Genomic DNA, 12,486 nt, shown 5'->3' on the forward strand with positions numbered 1-12,486 from the left:
CTCCCTTAGCCCCTACCCAAACCGGTTCCCCCTGTCTGGGTAGGTGCTTTCGGAGTCCTGCTTTTGCGGCTGTTCCTCTGGCCCACCAGCAAGGCTGGTTTGTCCTTTAGCTTTCATAGTCTGAGCCCAGTCATCTGGGGAATCTGGCCGTCCCCTCCACCTCAGTTTCTCCTCACGTTCTCCCCGTTGCCCTCGGGATCTGTATTTACTAATTTAGACTGACTTGGACCTCAGGCTTGACTTCTGGGCTGCGCCTAATTTAAAATACTTTCTTTATGGGTCTCTTTTCCATCTCATCGTGGTCTTTCTCTCTCATTTTCCCTGCCTGCAATTACAGTGTCCCGGCATTCCATTCTTCCCTTCTGCATCTCCCCCCCAATACCTCATTGCTGTTCTTATGTTTTGATTCTCAGTCGCCTTCATGGTTTTAGGTGATTGAGCCGGAGGGACAACCTCAGACTTTCAGGAGTTCGCTGTCCACTGTCCGATTGTACTGTGGCTCCTACTCTTCTAACATCCAGATTATTTATCGTCTACTCCTGCTCTTAAGAACATCTCCGTACTTACGGCTACTTTTATTATCTTAGTACCAAGTAGCCTAGGAGACCTTGTTAACAGTGATAATGCTGGTAGTGCTCCGTTGCTTTAAAAGTCATGTTCTAACTTGAATTTGAGGTATTTAGGCTTTTGTCTTGTTTTTTTTTTTAATTAGAGGTGAAAAATGACAGAGATAGGGTTTCACAATTCGTTGGATATTTTTATTCAAATAAACACCTGTATTCTCATACCCGTGACTGAAGTAAACCGTGTTTGTGTGTGTGTTTCCAGCTGTTTTACTGCGGAAGAAAAAAACAATAGAGGGTGAGTGGAACTGTGGCACACTAAACTGATCTTTGAATAGTAGATTAAAAAAAAAAAGGTTATGTACCAAGTACGTGCGCGTCCACCTTTTTTATATCAAGGACCTGTTGCTTTATTCACTTCTATATTGGTTGGAATTTTAATATATATTGGAGGCTTTTAAGTAGAGTTTACCTAGAAAAACTAAAAATAAATAGGGGCGAGAGTTCTTTATTACCTTCCTTTGTAGACTTCCTTTTGCATTAGTAAATTTGAATCTGTGATTGATTTGTATTTATCGGTAACCTTTAAAATTCACAAGTAGCTTTAAACAAAATGACTCAAATTCATGTGTTCAATTTTACAGCTCATTTTACAGTTAATTAACTCATTGTTGGCATTAATAAAATATATATTTGTCTAGAGAGTATACATTTTGTCATAGTGTTTTAGCAGTTTACTAATGCACGTGCTTAATCTGGATTACATGATAGTATAGTGGTACTCTGTAAAAGTGAAGATACCTGTTTCCTAACCTTTTTTTTTTTTTTTTTTACTGATTATTGAGAGAAGTGTATTATGCACCTTATCTATTTGAGGGGTTTTCCACACACTATAACTGAAATATACAATCCAGATTCTTTTAAAGAGGTCTTTGTCTTTGAGTCTATTTCCAGTTAAAGTAAAAGCTGCTTTTAAGGTATCATCATTTCACGGTAATTATTTTAACAAGTGACCTTTGAGTGCAGGCTTCAGAAAATGATTAAATTGATGCTACTGATAAGCTAAGATTCTGCCATAGGCTGCCCATAATGTTATCTTTGTAATTTTTAATATAATCAGATATAATTACACCTCTTAAGTGTGTAGAATAAATAAATACAGAGATAACCTTTCTTGGAGATACAACTCAAATATTACTTAAGTGCTAATTTTTTTTTTCTTTTAAAGAAGTGTTGATTTAACCACAGTACTTAAAGCAGCGTTTGGTATGACATTTTAGTGTTTTGTGTGTAACTGCCTTGTTTTATTGGTTTTCCATAGTCAGATCCCGAAGAAAGAAAATTCAAGGCTAAGGACTTGATGTCCATGGATATACCTGAAAAAACATCACATCAACTTAACAGTCATTTTTTTTTCATGTAATTTGATTGCATAGTTTTTTCCTTTAGTTTTGTCTTCTCTAAAAATCTTTATTCTTTTGAAGACTTGTATGTAAAAACAATATCACTAAACATTTAGACTTAGAATGTAACTATTCTTGTTGACCCTAATGGTTTTGTTTCTCTTCATGTGCAAAGAATATCTGACCAAATACGGCCATATGCCGGTCACGAACATGTTAGTTTATAGAATTTGACCTGAAAGTTTCCCCTCTTTTCCATATCAAGTACCGTACACAGAAGTAGTCACTAGTTGTTGATTAAGTGAGAATTTTTTGAAGCTTATTCTTCCTATCATGAAAGAGCTCTGTAAAGCCTATCTTTTCCAAAGAGTCCCTATCTCTGTGGATCAATAAAGAATAAAATAAAGCCCTCAACCTGTTTTTAAGTTTATGTTTCACATTAAATATATGTATTATCATGGCTCTAAAACATGAGAATCATGTCTTAATTGTATGGCTGTGCTGCCAGACTTGGGGGTTTACCCCTTTCCAAGAGTTAACGCATGGTTGTTATGTATCTCTAGTTAAGTTTGTATCAGCATTTGTGTTATAAAACACAATTCTTTGGGATCTGTAAATCTTTGTGTTAGTAAATTTTTCTGTATATAAACTTTGGCATTGTTATGTACATTAGTAAATTAGTTTCTGTGTTACTCCAACATGTTATTAATAATAACTCTCTTTAACCTTTCTCTTTCCCATTTTTCCTTATTTAGGTGGTAATTATAATCAATAGTCTGTGGTTACAATCTTGTTTTCCCTTTGCAAACAGTGATCCTTGTTTTTAGGAAAAGGAATTGATATGCAAAAATATAAAAGAGAGCCTTTAAGTCTAAATTACATTAAATATTGGACATTTTTAGAATGGTAATGGAAGGAACCATGAGTAATCATTTCAATATTTTTACCTTCGAGATGATAAACTCTGTTGTGCCCTTGAAGGTGTGCTGATGAACTTCTGGCAGTGTGAATGCAGGAACATGTCATGTAAATCTCTTTTGCTGTGCCACACTATTTTGTATGAATAGACCTCTGATATATCTGTAGAAGAGAAATGATCATATCCTTTTTGTAGTTACCTGTTGAATTCTCTGTGAAGTCAGGAAATAGATTATTATATATCTTCAAAAGCTAATACTTCTATCCAAAATCATACCTTAGCGAAAACAGTCCTATTTTTCATTTTTTTTTTTTTGTTTTGTTTTTAGTTTTGAGAAAAGATCTTTTCAGATAAGTTTAAAAATCGTCTGTGGAAAAAATCATCTGTGGAACTTAACTAAGTATTTGTGAATTTAGTATCTTCTTGCACAGTGCCTATTTCATTAAATGCTTGTTGACTGCCTGCCTGCCCGTCTCACACATTATTAAATCTCTTCATTCCTTTGTAACCATGAACCAGGCCTTTCTCATATTAGCAGGCACAGAAAACGTGCGTTTTCTGCCAAGCACTCGTGGTTTGCCTACAGACATTCTCCTGAAAATCAGAGGTCACAGCAAAGAGAATCCATATTTATTCTGTTTATCTTTGACTTTGCTCATCTATCAAATGATTTGCTTGCTTGACATTAAATTTGCATAGGTTAAGGAGCTGTGAATAAATCAGACATTACAGAACTAAATGACAGGTTGCTCTAATTGGTATAGATTCATTTTCTTAGCTGTGGAAGAGAGGAATGTGTTGACTGATTTCCTAAAAGGAGGAAAAAGTCTTTGGAAACCATACATTGTTTAAAAATAACCATATTTATAATATATTTTAATATATAATATACTTTAGAAATCTGTTCCAGAAAAAATGAAAGGTAAGGATACGTTTTTTAATCTAATATCAAGGTGAAAATATAATTGAACATGTCAATGAGTAGTACATTAATATTAAAGTAAATTTACACTGTATTCCCAGGTGTAGGTTTCTCTTACGGAAATGGCATCCAAATAACAATTTAAGTATTTAGTTTCAGAGATAACATGTTGAGGTGGCATAAAACCAGCATACCTGAGAGCTGGAAAATGTTAATGTGCTGCTTCATGAACTATACACAGGGGCATAGGGAAACCATTTATATGTTTTGTTTTTTCATGTATCAAGAGTATTGATACATGAAATAATCAACACAATTAAAGATGAATTGTTTTATATGCATTGTTTTTCTTTCTTACCTCTTGTACTTTCATTATAAATATCAGGGTATAGTAGAGAGAGTATTAACTTTGGGATCAGGGAAACATGGGTGTCCTCAGTCTTTGATTTAGTGTATGACTGGAGGTAAGATACTTACTGACTGAGACTCAATTTTTCATTTGTAGAAATGGAACTAATTATGTCTTCTTAATGTAATTGTCCTGAAAGCACCTGGCACTCCCCATCTCCTCCCCACCCCACTTGCCCCTTTCCTGGATACTCATAGTCACAAAATAATTGAAAAGGTTAAATCCCCTTGTTTTACATATGGGAAAATTGCAGTCACAAAATCTTCCAAGTCAAATGAAAAGAGCAGAAGAGTTCATCTTCCTGTCTAATGTTTTTTTTATTATAACAGATTGTTAACTTTAAAAGTCCTAATCAAACTTTATTACTGTGAAAAGTGAGAAATAATTCTGAAGACATTCGCTCTCTTCTTTTAGCTTCTTACTATACTGGTTTTATGATTTTATGCTTAAGGTCCTGTAATACTATCAGGCTTTTAAAATTTACTTTTTTGTGTTACAGAATCCTACATTCCTTAAATTAAGGTATCTTTGCTTAATCTGGAATTGGACTAAATGAGTCAGTATTTAAATAAGTAAATTGCCACAGGCATTTTAGATTAAAATTTGCCTTAGAGTAACTTTTGGGTATGCTGATTTTTCTTACCTTTCAGTGCAGTAGACCCAGATTAAATTTTTGTTCTCTTTTGTTTTAGGTTCTTAAACTATACTGAAATTAATCAGAAAGCTTAGATGAATATGGCTATTTTAGTTTGCTAAAAGAATTCAATGAAACAGTTCCCAAATTTAGATTTAGACTTAAAACAAAGACATGTATTGTTCAGCAATTGGTGGTAATAGAAAGGAATTTATTTTTATAAAGAAGATGGTTTTCCATTGAGTTTTGTTAGATTTGACCCACCCTTCCTAGGGATAGGCTTTAAGGAATTCATGTGAAATCACTGCAGGGAAACAGTACTGGGGTGGGGGCAGGGAGTAAGGCTGTGTGATTAAAAAAATTTTTTTTAAATGATTTTCTTTGTAACCTGATTGTTTAATTTTAAAAGGCTCCAAACCCAAGGAATTGGCCTGCTAGGGCATTTTTGAAATTTATTTCTTTTTACTACTGTTACATTCTTTTTCTGAACAGAGTAATCTTATCACATCTGTGTTTTAGAAGGATAAAACTGAGAGTAGAATAGAGGATAGATTGAAATGGGAAAGAGAATGAAGATAGGGACACTCAGGAAGGAGGCATTTATAATGCAGAAAAGGACAGTACCTAGATACCTGGATGTTCTAGTTTGCTAGCTACCAGAACACAGTATACCAGAAATGGAACCGCTCTTAAAAAGGGGAATTTAATAAGTTGCAAGTTAACAGTTTTTAGGCCATGGGAATGTCCCAATTAAAGCAAGTCTATAGAAATGTCCAATCTAAGACATATAGGGAAAGATACCTTGATTCAAGAAGTCAGATGAAGTTCAGGGTTTCTCTCTCAAGTGAAAAGGCACATGGGGAATGTGGTCAGGGTTGCTCTCTCAGGTGGAAGGGCACATGGTGAACACGGTGTCATCTGCTAGCTTCCTCTCCAGCTCCCTGGGAGGCGTTTTGCTTCTTCATCTCCAAAAGTCGCTGTCTGGTGGACTCTGCTTCGTGGTTCTGTGATGTTCTCTGTTGTGACTTTCTCTTAGTTCTGTCATTCTTCTGTGCCCTTTCTGAATCTTCTGCTTTCTCCAAAATGTTTCCTCTTTTATGGGATTCCAGTAAACTAATCAATACCCTCCTGTAATGGGTGGAGACATGCCTCCACCTAATCCAGTTTAATAACCACTCTTGATTGAGTCACATCTCCAGGGAGATGATCGAATTAAAGTTTCAAGCATACTGGAATTAGAAGAAATGGCTGCCTTTACAAAATGGGATTAGGATTATAACATGGCTTTTCTAGGGTACGTACATCCTTTCAAACCAGCACACAGGGTTTGGATCAAGTTCTTTGATTTTCTCTGAACTAGACAAGATGCTCCACCTGTCTAAACCTCAGTTTGTCTGTATATGAAGTTAATTCCCATCTGGCGAGGTTGGTATGAAGATTAGTAACAACACATATAAAACTTCTTAGTACCACGTTGGGCATGTAATTGGCACTGAGGACCAGTAAGTAGTATTATTAGATTTAGCAAGATGATTTAAACATCCCCCTTAAGATCTCTAAAGGTGTACTAATTTGCTCACTAGTTGAACAGCAAAAATGGTAAGGGGAGTGGGGGAGGTTGGGAATGAAGTTACCAGAATTTTAGAATCCAAGGGGTGTTTTGTGACTCTGTGTTTTACTGGTTTTGGCTGTTTCAGTTGAAGACTTGGTGAGGATCAATCAGGCACACTCAAGGATAATCCTTTTTATGTCATATCATACTGGTCATCCATAATTGTATCTCTAATTGCATGCATGTAGAATAGCATGCTCATATTATTTAGACCCTACCAGTTAAACACTGGTGCAAGAGTCTCATTCAGCCAACCACATTTATTGAGCACTGCCAATTAACAAGAATATGAAGATAATATGCATAAGTCACAAGATTCGTGTCCACAGTAGTTCAGAGAAACTGTGAATGTGCCTATTGTATTCCTAGCATTCAGCATGGTGGTTTTATATTTAGTAATTATTTCTAGAATGAATGTATCAATAAGTGAGGTAGAAAAGAGATATAATTTATATTACTATGTAATATGATTCTGTAATAAAACTAAAGAACAAACAAAATAACCTTAGGAACCCCAGAAGGAAATAATGAATATTGGAAAGAAAAAGTGAAGGAGGAAGTCAAATATTTGTTTTATCATTAAGTTGCCGGTGGGGAGTAGAGCTAAGTGGAGACATGAAGACATTCCTAATTTAGGGAACAACATGTGCAAAGGCTTGAAAGCATAAAAATGCAGTACGTATTTGGTGGTTTGTCTGGTATGATTAGATAGAAGATAGATTAGAATGGTAGATTGGCTCCAATGTTTGAAAAACTTTAAATGATAATATAAGGAGAATTGGATTATTCTGTTTTTAGTCAGGAGCAATCAAAGGTTTGTGAAAGGAAAAGGGGTGGAATATTTTATTGGAGAAATTAACTAGGGGGGCTTGATAATCTTCAGACTACAGAGAGTCCAAAAAGGGGAGACTTCTATTATAGCCAAGGAGAAGGAGAGCAAAGTGCTCATAAGTCAGTGGTGGGAGGGATAGTGGAGAAGAGATAGATTTGAGATACATTCTGAAACTAAAATCCGTTCACTTTCCAAGGGAGAATGAGAAAAGGAGTCAGGGATTATTTTGAGGTTTCTAAGGTCAGTGTTAACCGGGATAGGGAACCTAAGAGGAAGAATATGTGCTCGTATGATGGTGGTGGTGGTGGGGTCAAATGGTTTGGATTTGGACATATGGAATTGGTTTCAAGATGGCTGTGGGATACATGTAGCATGGTCCTTTAGTGTATTCTCATAACACCCTTTTTCATACCTGTATTATACCAAGCACTATATTGTATTGTAATTATTGTTTACTTGTCCATTTTCAAAGAGTACTTCTTATTCCTCACAGTAACCATATACTTAGAGCCTGGCATAGAAGATACTCAGTAATGGATAGAAATGAAAGAAAACTTGAGACAAATACCCATCAGGAGAAAGGACAGGGCTAGGGCTAGAGAGCATCATCAACGTACAATTGAATGTTGTAGCCAAGTTAATTAAGGAACATATGGAAAGGAAAATGTGGAAGAAGAAAAAGAGGAGCAAGGATGAATTGTAAAGAGTGGACAAAAGGAAAGAAACCTAATATGACCATTGAGTGAAGGGAGGCAGAGGTAGATAATGGAAAGAAAAAGATAAGAGTTGCAGGATAAGGAAATGATGAGCATTTTCATTTACCTCACTGAGTAGAAGTAAGATGAGAACTGAAAATAATTCTTTTGGTTTTGAAATTTTGTGTCCTTGCTGGTTTTTGAAATAGGAGGTTCAGTGAGGGTTTTTGAGGTAGGGAAGCTAGACTTTGAGAGGGACTATTCATTGAGTGTGGGAAATCACACTGAAGTGGTGTAAATGTAGGCAGTAAATACTATACCTGCAAGAAGAAATTCTTAAGAAAACCAAGGAAGTAAAGATGAAACAGCCTTGGACTTGTGAAGATAACATTTTATCTCTGGCATGTCAAGTTAAATTATTAGTGTCACCCACATCTTTTTATCAAGACTTTTACCTCTACCAATTGCATATTAGCAAATCCATGCTACCACAGACTATTCAAGTTACTGTTGAAAACCATGTTCGTAACTAGAAACAGTACAACAGTAACCCATAGTGTTCTACCCCCTTATCCTCACCTCCTCCCCACCCCTAAAGTCTGTTTTTAAAAACACTGATTATCCGGGAGTCAGTTGCTTTCGAAAGACTGTTAAAAGAGCCTGTGTCATGGTCAGTTCTTCCCATTTCATTCCCCATTTAGCTGGGTCTAGTGTTTAGGAGATTGAGAATGAAAATGAATCTTCATTTGGCAAGATTGAGGTACCTTTTTTGTCATGATCTTTGAAGTGCATAGTTGAATATAAAATTGTCACTTAGGGTACAGAGCAGTGAATTTAGGTAAAAAGTTTTCCCAGTTTTGGTATCATGAGACTGATTTCCATCAGAAAATTTTTACTGATCTTTTAAATATCTGCAGGGCCATCCCTGAACTTGCATGGTCATTTTGACCTATTGGTAATGGCTTAGGCTTCATCACTTTTGTAAAAGAAGAAAACAAACTTAGTACTTACCAAATATCTGGGGGTTTTTATGTATATTATCTTTTTTAAAATGGTTAAAAATCTTTTCTGTCTACACTACATTGATAGGATTAATCAAATGAGATAAAGAAAGTATATATTCTTAATCCATACAGTATTATACAGATATAAGGCATTTTTATTCACAATATTCCTTTGCAACTTTTTAGATTTAAACAAATTAGAATGCAAAATTAGGAAATCTATGTTTTTTACCCCCAAAATATATTTTCTATTCAAGTTACTTTATAAGTTAATTTTTGAAAAATTATAAGTTAGTTTTTGAAAAGCTAGAGCTATTGGATTGTTACAATGCTCTATGTGTATTGTTAAATGCTTTATATATATGTAGTCCTAAGTAATTCTTACAGTAAGCTCTGTGAAGTAGATGGTATACCATTTTCAGGTATGGCATATGAGTCTCAGTGTGACCAAGCTCATACTACTAGTAAGTAGCAGAGCCAGCATTCTAACGTTTTTTCCCCTAACTCCTAATCGTGTGCTTCACTATCACAAATGATTGCTGTTCTTATTTGCTAGTCTATAAAAGATGGTCTTACCTTTTCATTAGATAGCTCTTGCTTCTTTTCAGTTTTGCCATTTATTCTACTTTAATATTTGAGCATCTGCTATGTGCTAGCCATTGTTCCAGGTAGTAAGTGTACAACAGTTAATGAAACACATCTCTGCCCTCATGGAGCTTAGGTTCTAGTTTACATGATACTTCCAAACAAAATGACTAAAATGTAAAGTATGTCAAATGGTGATAGGTGTTATGGAGAAAGGTAGGAAGGGAGCTGACAGTGCAGAGTATTTTAGGAGGGAGCACTTACTTTATTGTCCGTGGCCATTAGCATTAGAATCCGAAGCATGAGGAATTTGGAGTAGGGGTTTTTGTGATGACTGATCTAAGTAGAGATTCAAAGCAAAACCCTTAGTTCTGATGGTCTCAAGACAGAGATTGTGACTACTCTAGAGTTTTGCCAGGAATACGCTAAGTTCTGGGTACTTCTTTATAGTTGAGGCCAGCAAAGGAAGGGTTGGTTATCTTATCTAGAACATTTAGGGTTCATGGACTCCTTTTTCACTTCTGGCTGTGGAGGTCAGAGAAGAGGAATCTTATGGTAGGCTTTTTCCTGCACTACTTAGTGTTTTGATGAACTTCATTCCCACTGATCAATCCAGTTGCTTTCAGTTGCCAAAACAGTAAAGTATTTCCTAAAGAATATTTTCCTATCACCTCTTCAAAGAAAACAGATGGACCTTTAAGCCTGCCAAATCTTCTCATCCCCTAAGTATAAGTAATAAAGTATATTTTCTCTCTTCTTTTCTTTTTTTTTACATGGGCAGGCACCAGGAATCAAATGCGGGTCTCTGGCATGGCAGGTGAGAACTCTGCCTCCTGAGCCACAGTGGCCCTCCCTGAAGTATATTTTTCAGTACAGAGTATTACAGAAAGTTTTTAGTGTCTCTGAGATCATAGTTAGGGATCTTTCCTAGGCCCTCTGCTATCCTATTCTTAATCACAGTTTTAAAGAAAAAAGAAAAGACTAATTAAGCATGAAAACCTCTTCTAAAATACAGGTTCTGCAAAAGATACAGATTCCTTTATCTCGTGGTATTTTGAGGTACGGCCCCAATTTGTGGCATAAGAAGAGCATCATAATTTAAGGATACAATTTTATGAATTCATAATCTAAGGGTTCGATTTTTGACTTTGTCTCTAAACAGTTACAGTACCTTGAACAAGTTACACTATCTCTTTAAGCCTCAGTAGCCACATCGGTGAAATACAGATGTGAAGATTAAATTAAGAGACTCACCATCTTGAAATTCAGGATTTTAGGTACTGGATAAAAAAGGTAAATGCTATGAAACAGAAAAGGGAGGCAAATCATTTGGCTCTGGGATGAGAATGGGGAAGTGGATTAAGAAGGCTACTGGGAAAAGGATGGTTAAATCATGAATGATGGGTTGGAGTTGATTAAGTAGAGAAGTAAGTAAACTGCTCTAGGACAAGGATACTATGAGGGCAAATAACTTGGTCATAAGTATATATCCTGAGCAAAGACCATTACCCCCTTTAAAATACTCTCCAAATCTTAGTTAGCCCCTCTCACAATATGTTCTCATAGATTTCTTGACGCTAAACCAGTACTTTTTGGTCTATATGATTTGTCTCTGTTCTCTGCCAAACTTGTAGACTCCTTTTGGGCAAGGATCTTATGTCACTTCTTCACCATATCCTGCCCTTTGATATACCAGACACTTAGTATTCACTGAATGGATAAATCATAGCTAGATTTTTTTTTCTTTAAAATTTTCAAAACTACATTCTGAGGTGTCTTTGAATGCTATGCTATGTATTTAGATTTGGTCCTATGAAATGTAGAGTTGTGATAGCCATTGAGCAGGGGAATAAGTTTAAGTAGCAAAAGGTCCAGGATTCTAGCCTTTGTGGTGCAATTAACTAGTTTAGTGACCTTATTGGGATTGCCATTTCTTCCTTATCTATTTTAATAGTATTGATGATTTCTAAATTTTCTTCCAAATGTGATACTCAGAGACTGGATAATTTCTGCTGTCAGATGTTTATCTAAATGCAGACCTTATGCTCACGCATATGTTCAATAAAAATTCCAAAGCGTAAATCAGGAATTCTTAACTGGGGAGATTAAACAGAATCAGAACCATACCTCTTTGAGGTGCAAGATGAACAGAGAGCCAGATCTACTTTTGTTAATTGGTTCAAACTCTCTTAGTATAATGTTGCATTGTTCTGTTGCTGTTTTTGGCAACCAAATGGAAACATTGTCTTAGAATATGCAGAAACAGGTTTTAAAATGGTAGATGAGTTTCAGTGTTATTCTGGGAGTCCATAAGTGAATAGTTTTTCATAAGTGACATAGTGTTGTACTTTTTTCTTAGGGATTTGTGGTCCAAAACTCTGTCATTAATACTTTTCTAAGAAACCATTGGGTGGGGAGATTGAGTTTTAAATGGACTTCGGATTTCTCACTGTGTGAGATATTCCCAGCTGTAGAGTTTATGTTTTCCTGTCTTGAATTTTCTCGGTTGGGTTTTAATGTGAAATAAGTATGAACAATGTTAGGAAACCTTTTTTTATTGTCCTAAGTGTTTTCGATTTCATTTGTGTACAGCTTTACAAATTTAGAAATAGAAAACAGAAATTTAGTACTTCATTATTTTTGGAGCCAAGACTAGAATCGCAATATATGCCAAAGAAATCACAGGGCAGGGTTATTCTGAAGGGAATATGTTTATTCATTTATTTTTTTGAGGTCTGAATCTTCTTGGCTCTAAATAACATAACATTCCTTTATTATCTGCAATAAAAAGCCTAAATTGTAAACTGTGATAGTCTTTGGAAAATATTGTGGAAGTATTTTTTGTTTTTGTTTTTAAGCTTTTTCACAGGTGTTTTGTAAGAATTAGAGCATAATTGATATCTGGTAA

At 35.4% G+C, this 12,486-nt stretch overlaps 1 protein-coding gene across 5 annotated transcripts in view; it reads left to right on the plus strand.

Moving 5' to 3' along the window:
- The window catches only part of RABGAP1 (RAB GTPase activating protein 1), a 241,405-nt gene that overhangs the window by 321 nt on the left and 228,598 nt on the right, over positions 1-12,486 (plus strand). The window contains exon 1 of one of the 5 annotated variants that reach the window (XM_077144161.1): positions 10,741-10,871. The exons of the other annotated variants lie outside the window; for them this stretch is intronic. The gene's annotated coding sequence lies outside the window, so the exon portion shown is untranslated. Of the gene's footprint in view, positions 1-10,740; positions 10,872-12,486 lie in introns of those variants that run through there. 5 annotated transcript variants of the gene reach the window in all.

This window comes from Tamandua tetradactyla, chromosome 2 (assembly GCF_023851605.1).
Source record: "Tamandua tetradactyla isolate mTamTet1 chromosome 2, mTamTet1.pri, whole genome shotgun sequence".
NCBI lineage: Eukaryota > Metazoa > Chordata > Mammalia > Pilosa > Myrmecophagidae > Tamandua > Tamandua tetradactyla.